Source organism: Eurosta solidaginis, chromosome 3, assembly GCF_040869045.1.
Source record: "Eurosta solidaginis isolate ZX-2024a chromosome 3, ASM4086904v1, whole genome shotgun sequence".
Taxonomy (NCBI): domain Eukaryota; kingdom Metazoa; phylum Arthropoda; class Insecta; order Diptera; family Tephritidae; genus Eurosta; species Eurosta solidaginis.
In genome coordinates this window covers 56,005,108-56,018,331 of record NC_090321.1, presented here as the reverse complement: position 1 = coordinate 56,018,331, position 13,224 = coordinate 56,005,108, and the positions used below count along the sequence as shown (strand labels likewise).

The window sequence follows — 13,224 nt, the reverse complement described above, 5'->3', positions numbered from 1 at the left end:
GGTGTACGCCGGTGTTCTTACTTTAAAAAGCTTAATTTTTCTATTTAAAAAAATAGTATTTAGGAAAAGTTTTGTTTGTATGTATTTAAGAAAATCAACATGTTGGCCATTTCGGAAAGATCCGGGGTTTTTGCCTCAATATCTCGCAGACCGTTCAAACATTTTCAGGAGTAGCTCCTTGTGGAGGAATTATCCCTCGTTCACTTGCTCCAGAGAGGCTTCGAACCTAACCCCGGTCTTTGGAATTGGCACTGCTGCGTCTGCTGAAAAGAAATGGAGATACATTAAATAGCCACACTTTTGTCTGCATATCTCGTGCAAAGCGTAGTTTCACCTAGGGTTAACTCCTAATAATCGTCGCGAACACAATTTCTTTAAATCATTTGTGGCTCTTTGGCGATCACGCATAAAGGCGACTTACGGTTGCTATTAATGGTGTATTAATACTCATGATTCTCGCGACACAGGGCGCCTCCAGTTTTTTCGGCTGTTTTTAAGAGCTACAATTCCCGATGTGCGAACAGTAGCAATCCCGACCACCAGTCGCTACCACGCCTCCTGAGCCTCACACCATATGCCAGCACAGAAGCTCTAGGTGTAGCTCCGAAGACTTTCTAACGGATGCTTTTGTCGCGATATGCTGCCGAGTTACACCAGAGAAATACCTTAAAACGCGAGTGACTATTCGGCCAAGGATCCCGCGTTCGAAATCATAAGCAAACTAAGTGGATGCCATTGCGTAATGGGTGAACATCGTATAATCCTCGGCGCATCTACATAATTAAAATTTTACAAGGACCTTGGATAAAAATTTTAAAATGTAGACCAAAGTTTGCAGACGTTTCTGTTCACAACATTGATTTCAATAGTCTTCCTTAAATCAAAACGATATTTTATAATGAAAGTCGACCGATTTTAAGTTGAAAGAAGTTAACTGCTGTTTTCCGGCCTTATGATATAAGAGCTCATTATGGATGACCGCGTAGCTTCAGTTTTCAGACTAGTTCGACTATCCAGTACATTAGGGTAGTGTAGCACACATGGTCATTAGTTCGACTGTCTTGGGAAAGATTTTGCTCCACCACTTTGAGTGTTCTTGCGAAGGACAAGGCCTCAGCTGGTAAATATATGTGCCTACGTATTCACATTTGTAAAAGGAGCCGTAACGTGTAGGTGATATTTAAACTTGGTTGATAGGTTATAATCAATGTGATTCACTCCAAGGGACTATTTTTGATAGGGCCGCCCCCTTTATGTCAAACCGGGAGACTTGGGTGTTGAAGGATGAAGTGTGAAAATCAAAATTAACATTTCAGACGCTATTGCATAGTTTCGCAAATAAGCAACAGATGTTTGAATGTAAGCCCAAGTGATTTTTCAAACCCTTCTCATACGTACATATATCCTCAACTTAAGTAAGAATCATTTCAAAGTAGTGTTTATGCCCCTAGAACCAACGAAAAGGATTTTGCATCACTGATTTCGCTTATTCTTTCAGCCAATCGCAATATATATATTTTTTTTTAAACCGGCATTTTTTTGGGGTATTTTGCTTTTTTAAACAACTTGAGGGCAAATTGAAAACATGTTCGACTTGGGTCATTTTATTTGAATTCATTGTTCATTATTAATTTTTTGAAAAAATATGCAAAGTGAGCATATAAATTTATTATATAACGTTTCTTTTAATAATTTGTTGAATTGGATGATGCAAAGTCCGTGTTAAGCAGACATCGAAAAGGCCTGTTTTTTAAAATAACTTTTGAACAATTAGAAAGAGTTAAATTTCGCAATTAGTTTCTTATAACTGGCAGTGATGCGTATCCGTTGATTCCACTTTCGACCATATCCGACCAATTTTCGACATGAACAATAAATGGCTTAAAAAGTCTTAAACGAGTAGAAAATATAGTAACGCGCCGGACGCCACCGCCGCCGCCGCCGCGCCGATATTTTTGACATTCGGCGGAGGCGTGCTAAAAACGACCAAAATCGGCGGCGGCATACGAATCCAAACGAGGGGAAGATTGTTCTTGCTATTATATTTGTGAATCAGCAAAATCGGTTGGCGACCACGCCCACTTAAAAAAATCGATGGTTTCCTTGTGTATGTAAACTTTGTGAAAATTAACAAAATCCTTTAAAACAAGTTTTTTTAAAAGTCTGTGGCAGTCGAAAGTTGAATATCCATACCGCAAGGATATAACATAATTATATAACATAATTAGGTATAGTAATATTTCACCTCAGTATTAATATGGTGTAGCAAAGTAGGACAGGGTGTGGATCCGCCCGTTTCTTATGTTAGCTCTCTATAATACTGTGGCGAATGTTGACATCACTAGGCTGTTAGTAAATAATAGGGGGACTCATGAAAGCATATAAACTTATAAGGTGTAAAATTATATCCATTTACACATGCGGTTATATGAACGCACCTAGTAATACTCTTGATAAACTTGCTTGCTTTTCAGCTGTATTATTGCCAAACAAAATTTTTTTGATTGTTATACAAATTAAAAAATACCATGATTAAGTGAAAAATCAAAGCTAAAACGCCTTTACTTGCTGATGTTGGAGATTTCTGATGAAAATGCCGGCTGTAATGTCTGCAAGGTTGCATTCCTTTGAGTTTACCGCGTTTACACAATGAAATGTGCGCGTAAAATTATACAAATTGTGTAAATGATTTTTCATACAAAATTTGACAGCTCGTTTACGCACTAGATAAATGTATACGTTTACACACTTTATAAGGCATTTATACGGTTACATGAGTCCCCCTAATCACGCAACAACAAAAACATGAAGCAGCCCCTCATATACATGTCCACATTAAAGCTAGCAACACTTATGTAGAAGGCGACGAAGAGAGATATCACACACACTCATGTAGTCATCAGCCGAAGTAGTTACTCACACATACACACGCATATGGGTATAAACTACAAATATACACGTATATAGCTTGTAACCAAGCATGTGCTAAAAGAGTTCTAGAAGATGAAACGTCTAGACCTTTGGAGAAATATGCGGACGAGACACGGAGAGTATAAAAGTAGCGCAAACTGAGTAATAACGAAGCAGTTTTGATTTAAACACGCTATTGCTTGTAAAGTATTGTGACGAAAATATTTTTGGAAACTGAGAAATATATGTCATTGTGAAAATTAATTAATTTAGTATGATTTTAATAATCGGGGATTGCCCATATTGCTTTTATAAATGTATGAAAACATTTATTTGAAGCAATTTTATAATTTATTTAATAATTTGGGAAAAATTTAAACAACGTGACATCAGGACGGACAAGGCGACAGACAAAATTGGTTAATTCATTGTAGTTCTATAAATAGAACAAAAACAGGAACAAAACCAAAAGTTTCTTTGAAAACCGCCGTACCAAGCATAGCTTTGACACATAGTTGCATACGAAGTATGCAATGTGTAAAAGATTAAACTATGCAAAAAGAAGGCAATTGGGAAAAACTTTACAACAACTAAGGCATGACGTAGCTGAATGCGTTTATAACCATTTCAACTATCGTAGGAGTGCGAGTTCGACTCCCACTCCCGGGAGAAAAGGCTTTGAAGAGATTTACAAGGTATAATCGAAACAGCTGTCGCCTTGTCCGTCCTGATGTCACGTTGTTTAAATTTTTCCCAAATTATTAAATTAATTTAGTTTTATTGAATTCGTTCGTTGATAAAGAATCAATTTGTCTTACATAAATTTTATTTACGATTTATTCGATTGGCAATCTAGGGATACGTTTATTTTAAAACCCGTAACAATTGGTGTCGGAAGTGAGATTGCTAAACGAATAAGAATTGCAAGATGGCAAAATTTGAAGAGTTGCGAATTCAACAACTTAAAGCAGAACTCGAAATTCGTGGTTTGTCAACAAACGGAAATAAACTAGAGCTACAGACACGGTTAAGGGAAGCTGTAGAAGCCGATGGTTTGGATGTGGACGCTTTTAATTTTCACGTTTCAGATTTAACCTCCAAACCTGAGAGGGCAGAAGGAACGTCGCTTTCAGTAAGTACAAACTTCGGCGATTTGCTCAAGGCTATTCAAGGCCAGTTGGCTGAAAACTCTAAGGAAATGGTTGAAAGCCTGGAAACTCGGCTGGCTGAAAGATCATCTGAGAGTTTATCGAAAATGTTAGCTTCTTTCAACAAACATACAGCGGAAATTGGTGAGAAAGTTTCAGCAATTGATGAGCAGGACAAATCTGTTGAGGAAAGAGTCGTCGAGAAGGTTTAATCTATTGAAGAAAGAGTTGGTTGTTTAGAAAACCATATTCGTGATAATGCTCGGGCACCGGCAACGATGGTTTCTGGTGGAATGAAATTTAAAGTTCCTCCTTATGATGGGACTATTCCTTTTAAGACTTTTGAGAAGCAGTTTGAGTCGGCAGCAATGAGAAATAACTGGGGTGACGCTGATAAGGCAACGGCTTTCATCATTTCGTTAAAAGGTTCTGCAACAGAGGTTTTGAACATAGTACCTACGGGGGAACAGCGCACTTTTACGGTCATAATGAATGCACTCGAGAGGAAATTCGGCAGTGGACACCGGAAACAGATTTTTCAAATGGAATTGTTGAATCGGTGGCAGAAGCAAGGGGAGACGTTACAGGATTTTGCCACAGAAATTGAACGGTTGGCTCATTTAGCCAACGAGGATGCTTCCAGTGAGTTTATCGAACGTATTAAAATTCAAGCGTTCATGAATGGCATTCGGGACATTGACATTAAGCGCGCAACTTATGCTATGCCAAAGAAAACGTTTGCGGAGACACTTGCACATGTATTGACTCAAGAAACAGCCACAATTTTGAGCAGACCTTCGTATCGCGCACGTCGGGTAGATGTTGAGGAAAACGAGTTGCAGACAGTTTGCAATGCTCTAAAATCTCTTCTACCAACTTCGGGGGCTCAGAGGAAGTTTGAAGGTAATTGTTTTAAGTGTGGCAGGAAAGGACATATGGCTCGAAGTTGTTTTGTTGTAGGAAAACAGCCATCGAATCCTCAGCAAAACAGAGCAACCACTGACAGCACATCAGACATTTCGTTAAACTAAATCGAACCAGATGCAGGGGGGTCAAGCTGGTTCCCGCATTTGGGTACCCAATTATCGCAATTTCGCAAATAGGTAGAGAATCCAGTAACATAACGGTGAGAGGATATATAGACGGAGAAGAACGTATGCTGACGTTGGACACAGGAGCATCACATTCCATAATAAAGGCAGGGTTAGTTAAAAAGAATGTGAAGCCACTTATTGGAGCAAAACTGCGTACTGCCACTGGCGAGGAAACATTTTTAATAGGTGAACTTACTTGTGATCTGACGATTGGGAATATGACAGCTTTACATGATTTCATTGTGGCGGATATTGCTGACGAAATTATAATTGGCGTCGATTTCTTGATGGCTCATGGGATCAAGATCGATTTGAAAAGTATTATGATGAAGTATAACAATATTGAAGTGAAGCTAGATTGTTACGGTCTGCTGTTATGGTCTACGGTTACGGTCCACTTGGGAGCGTTTTCGTGCGAACACACCTAGCGACTGGGGATGGGGCGAAAGTTGCGATACAAAAGTATCGAAAAAGAAGAAAGAAAAGAATGGCGATCACTAGCGAAAATTGCCATGAGTTTCCGGCCGCAAGTAAAACAAAAAAGACGTGAAAAATTTTAGAAACTAAGAAAAGAAAATTTTGCCATGAGTTTCCGGCCGCAAGTAAAATGAAGAAGACGTGGAAAAATTTAGAAAAAGAAAAGCAAAAAGATAGCACGTTTTTCCGGCCGGGAAAAAGCAAGAGTTGGCTTTTCTTTTGCGCAGTGAATCGGAAAATTTTATAAACCAAAGAGGCAAAGGCGTCAAGCACTGCTCCTGCTTCATTAACACTATTGCTTACATCAACTGCACATCCCCGAATATATTCAAATCATCGCAAAACACCCTCGCCGTGCTGTGCAGATATTCAAGAGAGTATTGTGAAGAACCACAAGACCGCAACGAGGAATTGCAGGCCGATTCCTTCACCCAACTACCAAAATAACAAACGGGAAAATGCCCAGAAACTAGGAAAGAGTCGATAGCGCAAAGTACCGACCAGTTCATTCCGACAAACCTCGTTTTTACTCGTCTATTTTGGGTGGTAAAAACTTTACAACGGTTGTGTTGTGTGGACATAAGCTCAACGTAAAGAATATCCAGTTGAAATAGTAGGTCGGCGTTTCACAGTCACACCTAGTGAGGAAAGTTCTAGTGATTCCGATTCGGATTCGGACGGCACTAAACAAATTGTTGATGAGAAACCCTTGGTATCCGAAGATAAATTCCTTTCTCTACGTTTACGACGTACACCACCACCTTTGGATAAGCGTCCAACACCACCTCCGCCTCCAGGGCCAGCAGTACACTGCAGCGTAATACAACGAGCGCCAAAGTTAGCACCAAGTCATCCAGATCGTAAAGGTCAACACGAAGTTTTATTGTCACCAGGTTCACTTGATCACCTCGGACCAGAGCGCAACAATCACCAACAGTACCAACACAGCGCGCCCAAGACCGCGCGCCATAACCAACAACAGCGACAACTTCACCAGTAATCACGCCGGCAGAGGCCCACGGTACGTACTCTGGCGGCCATGTAAGTACCAGCCATGTATGAACTTCAAAATAATTACCTTACAAAAAAATTTGGTCATAAAACTTACCCACGCCCATGCAAAAGTGACTAGGAATATAACCTATGACGGTATAATAGCTAGTCAAATGACGTGGAATGACGAGAGCGTTTTTGCAGGGTAGTTAAAGAAACTTCTAAGTCGTACTTAGAGGGTTTTATACAGTCCGGTTCAACCATTTAACAAGGGTCGATTTTTCCCGTCAAATTTTATTATTGAATACTTGAAATTGTTAGCTTTACAACAAAGGGCATACATTTTTTATATCATTTTAATAATATATTTTGTTGCTTTAAAATGATTGAAGTTAGCTCTATAAATTTGATTCATAATAAGCCGTCTTCATCGCGTGAAACGTTTTAGCGATCCATTTTTGGAGCTCAACCATAAATTGATAGAAAAAAAAATTTGCGACCGCAGCCATTGGTCAATTATGCACGAATTGACTAAAAGATTTAAACTTTTTTTCTTATATCATACAAATACAATATATATATATATATATATATATATACATATGAATCACTATTGCTAGCAATATCTCTATTGCTTTTATAACAAATTTTCATAGTACATTTTACATATTAGTATCATTATACTATGCACATTATACTAAATTGATATTTAGTTACACTCAAAAGTAAGTTCCGACCACATAATAATTTTGTAAGAGAGCCCCAAATATCGAAATTTGTATCCAAACTTTATAGTCTTAAAATATGTTTTGTGAATGTGAATGAAAAAAGAAAAAATTCAACCAAATTCGTACTTTGTAGGTAGTATATTTACAATACATAAGTACATTTAATTACATATTTTTCTCACACATAGCGTTTATAACGATTATCAAAAAAAAGGGGGAGACATAAATAATTGTATAATTAAAAATATTACGAGGAAAAGTAAGAGAAAAGAACCCCCAACAGAACAAGCTTAGTCAGACTTAAGTATTCATATTAGATTTCGTTTCGATTTCGGCCCAATAAAGTGTGATCTGTTGGATCATTTTTTTTTCTCTCACTTATGCACTACACACACTTACCTACATTTTCATAGTGTAATTAGCTATTCGTAGTTCAACAATGCTGTAGCCCTGGTTAAGAAACTTGCATTATCTTATTTTTTTTGTTGCTTACATACGTTAATAGAAATGAATTAAAAATAAATTAATATTTAAAATGGGAATGCTGGCGTCGCCATTTATTTAGAAGGCAAGTAGGGTTTACAGGTAAGGGGCCACCGAAATACAGGTGCGTCGGTGGCCATGGTTTTTGAGGGTGGGCATAGAACCGGGCGTCGCAACACCACCCGCGGCGCCCCCTATATATATTCGGCCCTTTTTGTTGTATTTTTATTTTTCAGCGTTTTTTTTGATTTTGATTTTGAAATTGTGGTAACCGGTCATTTCCGGTTCGGTAATTTTTTTTCGTTGCGTTAGATTTCTTTTGAATTTAAAATTTTGAATATTAACGGTCTGTCCGTGACATCCGGTTCGGCCAGATGCTGTTTTAGTTTGAATTGATAAGCGTTTTGAGTCGGTCTCTGCACTTCTGTCAGTTTATTTTAAATTTGGCAGCTCTTAGTTTTGATAGGCATGATAGGAATTTTTTCTGTTTATGGCGCAGGAACAGTAAGGTTGGCAAGGACCCGCCCCAGCCGACAATGACTAGCCATTGTGCACCACCACATCATGCCGACCGCCTTCCTTACTGCTTCCATCGTAAATGCGTATCCATAACAGATGGCGCCCAACGTGGCGCCTGAGGCGCAGGCCGCGAGGGTCAGTCGGGTCAACCTGTGAAGTTGACCATCCCACCAGTCCGAGTGAGCAGCCACAGGAGCTGCCACCTACGTTGCGGTGGGATGGTTGGACGGATCAGGTTGTCCGGGCTGGTCATCGGGGACAGTGGCCGAAGGGGTCACGGGACTTCACGTCAGTCCTCCGGATTGTTGTATTCACCCGATGGAGCAGTGCTGAACTCACTTAGTTTTTTTTTTTGTAGATTTGGGGTTTTTATGTTGCCGGAATGTTGTCCGTAGTCGGCTTAGAATAATTTTGTCCGTTAAATTGGGTTTTTTTTGTCTAATTTTTATAGTTTTTTTTGTTGTTCTTTAGCCGAATTTGTGTTAGTGTGAGTGCGTGTGTGTATGCGGTGAAAGAACCCCAGCTCATCCCAGTCTCAGGTGGTAGTTAAAATACCACCTGGACTGTGACGGGTTGAGCTGGTTTTCAAAGCGGCACTCTTTCCTGTCCCACCAGACTGGGGGAGCGGCTACGAAACCGCTCCACCCATTGCGGCGGAGGCAGGAGGGATGTCCAGTGAGAATGGACGGGAGGCCTCAACACCCCCCACCAGTCCCAGGGGCGGACCCATGGAGACTGCCCCTGCGTTGCGGCTGGGCGTGTTGAGACCGACCCGTGTGTGCCTGGTGCCGACCCTAGTGGCCCCAACCAGTCTCGGAGGGGGGCCTTTAGACCCCCTCGCACTGCGGTTGGGAGCACTAGGGACAAGTATGAATGAATTTATGTGACTTTTTTTGTTGTACCCCGTGCCTTCTGGAGGAATCGGCCCATCAGCATTCCCATTGACTATACAAAATATATAACTAATCAATTTTTTTTGTGCATCCTTGACTTTTTTTTTCGTTAGATACGGCTATCTATTTTAGTGTTTATGCTTGCGAGTTTTTTTTTGGTATTTCCTCTCGCGAATTTTTTTTTCTTATACCTATATATAATTTTTTTTTTTAAACCAACCCATCGTCTAGAATATAGGGTGGAAGGGGGGGGTGAATTCAGACCTTTTATCCAACCCCTAACGGCCTTAGGTTTGGCAGTAAATAAAAGTTTTTTTTCCGAATACTAGGATTTGACAAACTACGACCTAACAAATAAAATTTTTTTTTGAATTATTATGTCACGCGAGCAGTCGTACGGCCAACCGGGCCGAAATACTCCGTTTGGGAATGCGGGAAGCTTTCGGGGGAGCCATAACCGGGGCGGTAATAATAGGGGGGCTTTCCCCAAGGCCAGGCGTCCCTTGGTGGTGCACACCCCAGTAGGTGGACCATATGGAGATCCCGCGGGGCCGAATATGGGCTCGGACCTGAATGATCCTCGCAATAAGCTGGACAGACCTGGAAGCACCAGTAATCCGAATGCGCCCCTATTGAACGCGCATGATATCTCGGGGCTAATGACCAATGTGTCGACCTACGCACCGGATGGAGCTGGTGCCTTACCATTACACCAAGGAGTTGGAAACTTTGGAGAAGCTGCAGGTGACCGGGCGAATACCCCAGGAATGCAGAACGAAGCTACTCGTGGAGGCTCGTGGGTGGACGTGCTACACCAGCTGTTCCAGGCTTCGCAGGAGGAAATTCGGAGAGAGATGGGGTCAATCAAAAACAATATGGACCAGCTCAACGCCGCTCTCGAATCTGCGCAGCAATCAATTCATCAGAACCGGAACGCGAATAGGATGGAGCGTAACCTACTGCCAACAGTAATACCACCAATATACCCTGCTCCGAGCAGCATAGTAGTGAAACCGCAAGAGTGGAAAATCGCGTTCGACGGCACTGGGAGCGTAGCAGATTTCGTTTTTAAGCTGAACACCTTGTGTAATCGCACACAATGCACGGACGAACAAATAATGGCTAGTTTCCACCTGTTTCTTTCCGGGCGGACCGAAGAATGGTACTGGCTTTTCACGAAACAAAACCCAAACGCGACTTATGCCTTTTTGTGCTACTCATTGAAAAGAGAGTTTGGCACTTTGAAAACTGACCACGAGATCATGATGGAGATCTCCATGCGTAAGCAAAAAGCAAGCGAGTGCTATGACGTGTTCCACACGGACATAATTTCCTTGAACGCGCGCTTAAGAGAACCCATGTCGGAGCTTCTATTGATTGACATTATAAAAAGAAACGTCAACAGTAGCCTTAAGCTGATGCTTTTCAACGCAGATGTAAGGACCCTTCATGATCTACGCGATGTAGCACGCAGAGGTGAACAAGTGCTGAAAGAAAGCAAGCTGTTGGGAGCCACTTACCCAGGACGGTATGTAAACGAAGCACGCGTGACAACCCCAGACATGAGGATGGAAGGCGAGGACGGCGAAATGGGTCCGCAGATAGAGGCGCTGGACTATCGACGCAACAGGAGGCCGGACTATTCGGGAATCCAATGCTGGAATTGCCAGGCAATGGGCCACTCCTATATATATTGTGAGGAACCCATTAAAAATTCTTTTTGTTTTAAATGTGGGTATAAGGGTGTATTTACTCCTAAATGCCCTAGGGACCATCGCAGGCAGGGAAACCAGTACCCGAGCGAGAAGGCGGGGGAACCTCGTTCGGCTTCATAGCTCCCACACCAGCCAGTGCTCGAGGCGTCGTCCCGTACACTGAACCAGAGGGTGAATCTCTGCATGGAGGTGGTGAGCTTCCGAGGTGCAGTAGTACCCTGGCAGAAGAACCCTCAAATGTGATAATAACCTACCCTGACAGTACGGACAATTCGAATAGTTCTGAATCCGAGAGTCAAACGTCCTCATCAGCGATGGGCGAACCGACCAGAATTCTGCAACGCCAGCATAGGGACGTCGCTTGCCAAACGCAATTTTCACCAAACCTAGAAGAAGGGGAACATAGGTATGAACAAATAAAGACATACCATTTTCACACAATACCCGGTATCGGACAATATTTTGAAGTGTAGGAAGAGATATCACAGGAGAGTACAGGACCGTAGACTGCTGCAAGCCACCACGTTAACGCTTACAGAGGATGAAAGGCCTCTCGTAAAGGCTAAAATTAAAGATAGTTTTCTTGTAGGGCTGTTGGACTCTGGAGCCAACGTCTCCATCTTAGGAAAAAATGGATTAGAATTCCTAGAGAACAACGGCTTCGATTATCAGCCCTTACATGCGTTCGTATATACCGCGGGCAGCAACAAGCAAAACATTTTAGGCTCAGTATCTCTACCGGTCACCTTTAAAAATATCACAAAGGTTATTCGTTTTTACCTTGTCCCTTCACTTCTCCAAGAAGCCTACTTCGGGGTAGATTTTTGGAGAGCATTTGCGTTAGCTCCCGAAATATTCCCAAGCGTAGAGTGCATAGAGATTAGACCTGAAAAGGAAGAAGAACTTAACCTCCACGAATTGTCACCAGCCCGGAAATTAGAATTACAAAAGGTCATCGAGACGTTTCCTTCGTACGAGAAGTTAGGCCTGGGGCAACCTAAATTAGTGGAGCATCACATTGACACCGGTGATGCAGTTCCCATAAAAAGCAAACATTTCCCTCTTTCGCCACCGAGGCAAGCCGAAGCTTTTAGGGAACTAAACAGGTTACTCGAATTAGGAGTTATAGAAGAATCAAACTCCACGTGGTGTAATCCTGTAGTACTGGTCCGGAAACCAGGTAAAGTCAGGCTGTGCATAGATTCCAGGAAGGTCAACGCGGTGACTAAGAAAGACTCGTACCCCCTGCCTCATATCAACGGGTTATTGAGCAGACTGAAGGATACGCATTTTATTAGTGGCATCGATCTGAAGGACGCGTTCTTCCAGATCAAATTGACAGAGTCCCCCAAGGAAAAAACAGCATTCGCAGTTCCGGGGAGGCCTCTGTACCACTTCAAGGTAATGACATTCGGTCTGTGCAATGGACCACAGACTATGAGTAGGCTGATGGACAAGGCAATCCCTTCGCGCCTGCGAGAGAACGTCTTTGTCTACCTGGACGACCTAATGGTATGCAGCACTAATTTTGAAGACCACCTGAAATTGCTAGCGGAAGTGGCCCAATGTTTGAGAGACGCAGGGCTGACAATAACCGTGAAAAAAGTAAATTTTGTCAGAAGGAAATACGCTACTTAGGGTACTTGATAGGCAGCGGGTGTCTGAAAGTGGATCCGGGAAAAATAGAAGCAATGCAAAACTTCCCGATCCCTAAATCCCCTCGGCAAGTGCGTAGGTTTGTGGGCATGGCGAATTGGTACAGGGCGTTTATTACCAATTTTGCTGACTTGGCAGGTCCCTTGACCGACTGTCTCCGTAAGTCAGCAGGCCCGTTCAAGCTTACCTCTGAAGCTATAGAGGCCTTCGAAAAGCTTAAAGTAGCTTTGAGTTCCACTCCTGTCTTGGCCCAACCAGACTTTTCAAGGGAATTCGTAATACAATGCGACGCTTCCAAAATAGGTGTTGGCGGAGTGTTGTTCCAGGTCGATGACGAGGGCGCTGAGCATCCGATCGCGTTTGTGTCGAAAAAACTGAATAATGCTCAACGCAATTACACGGTAACCGAGCTGGAATTTCTCGCTGCCATAATCAGCGTGAAACGTTTCCGACCCTATGTGGAGGGATTACCGTTTCGTATTATCACGGACCACTCCAGGCTCAAGTGGTTAATGACACAAAAGGACTTGAGCGGGAGGTTGGCGAGGTGGTCGCTCTTACTGCAAAGATACGACTTTGAAATGGAACATCGTAAGAGCACCCTGAAT

The 13,224-nt window shown here is 42.2% G+C and overlaps 1 protein-coding gene across 1 annotated transcript in view; it reads left to right on the top strand.

Annotated features, from left to right (window-relative positions):
• The window catches only part of LOC137243756 (uncharacterized), a 170,316-nt gene that overhangs the window by 117,576 nt on the left and 39,516 nt on the right, over nucleotides 1-13,224 (top strand). The window lies entirely within an intron of this gene.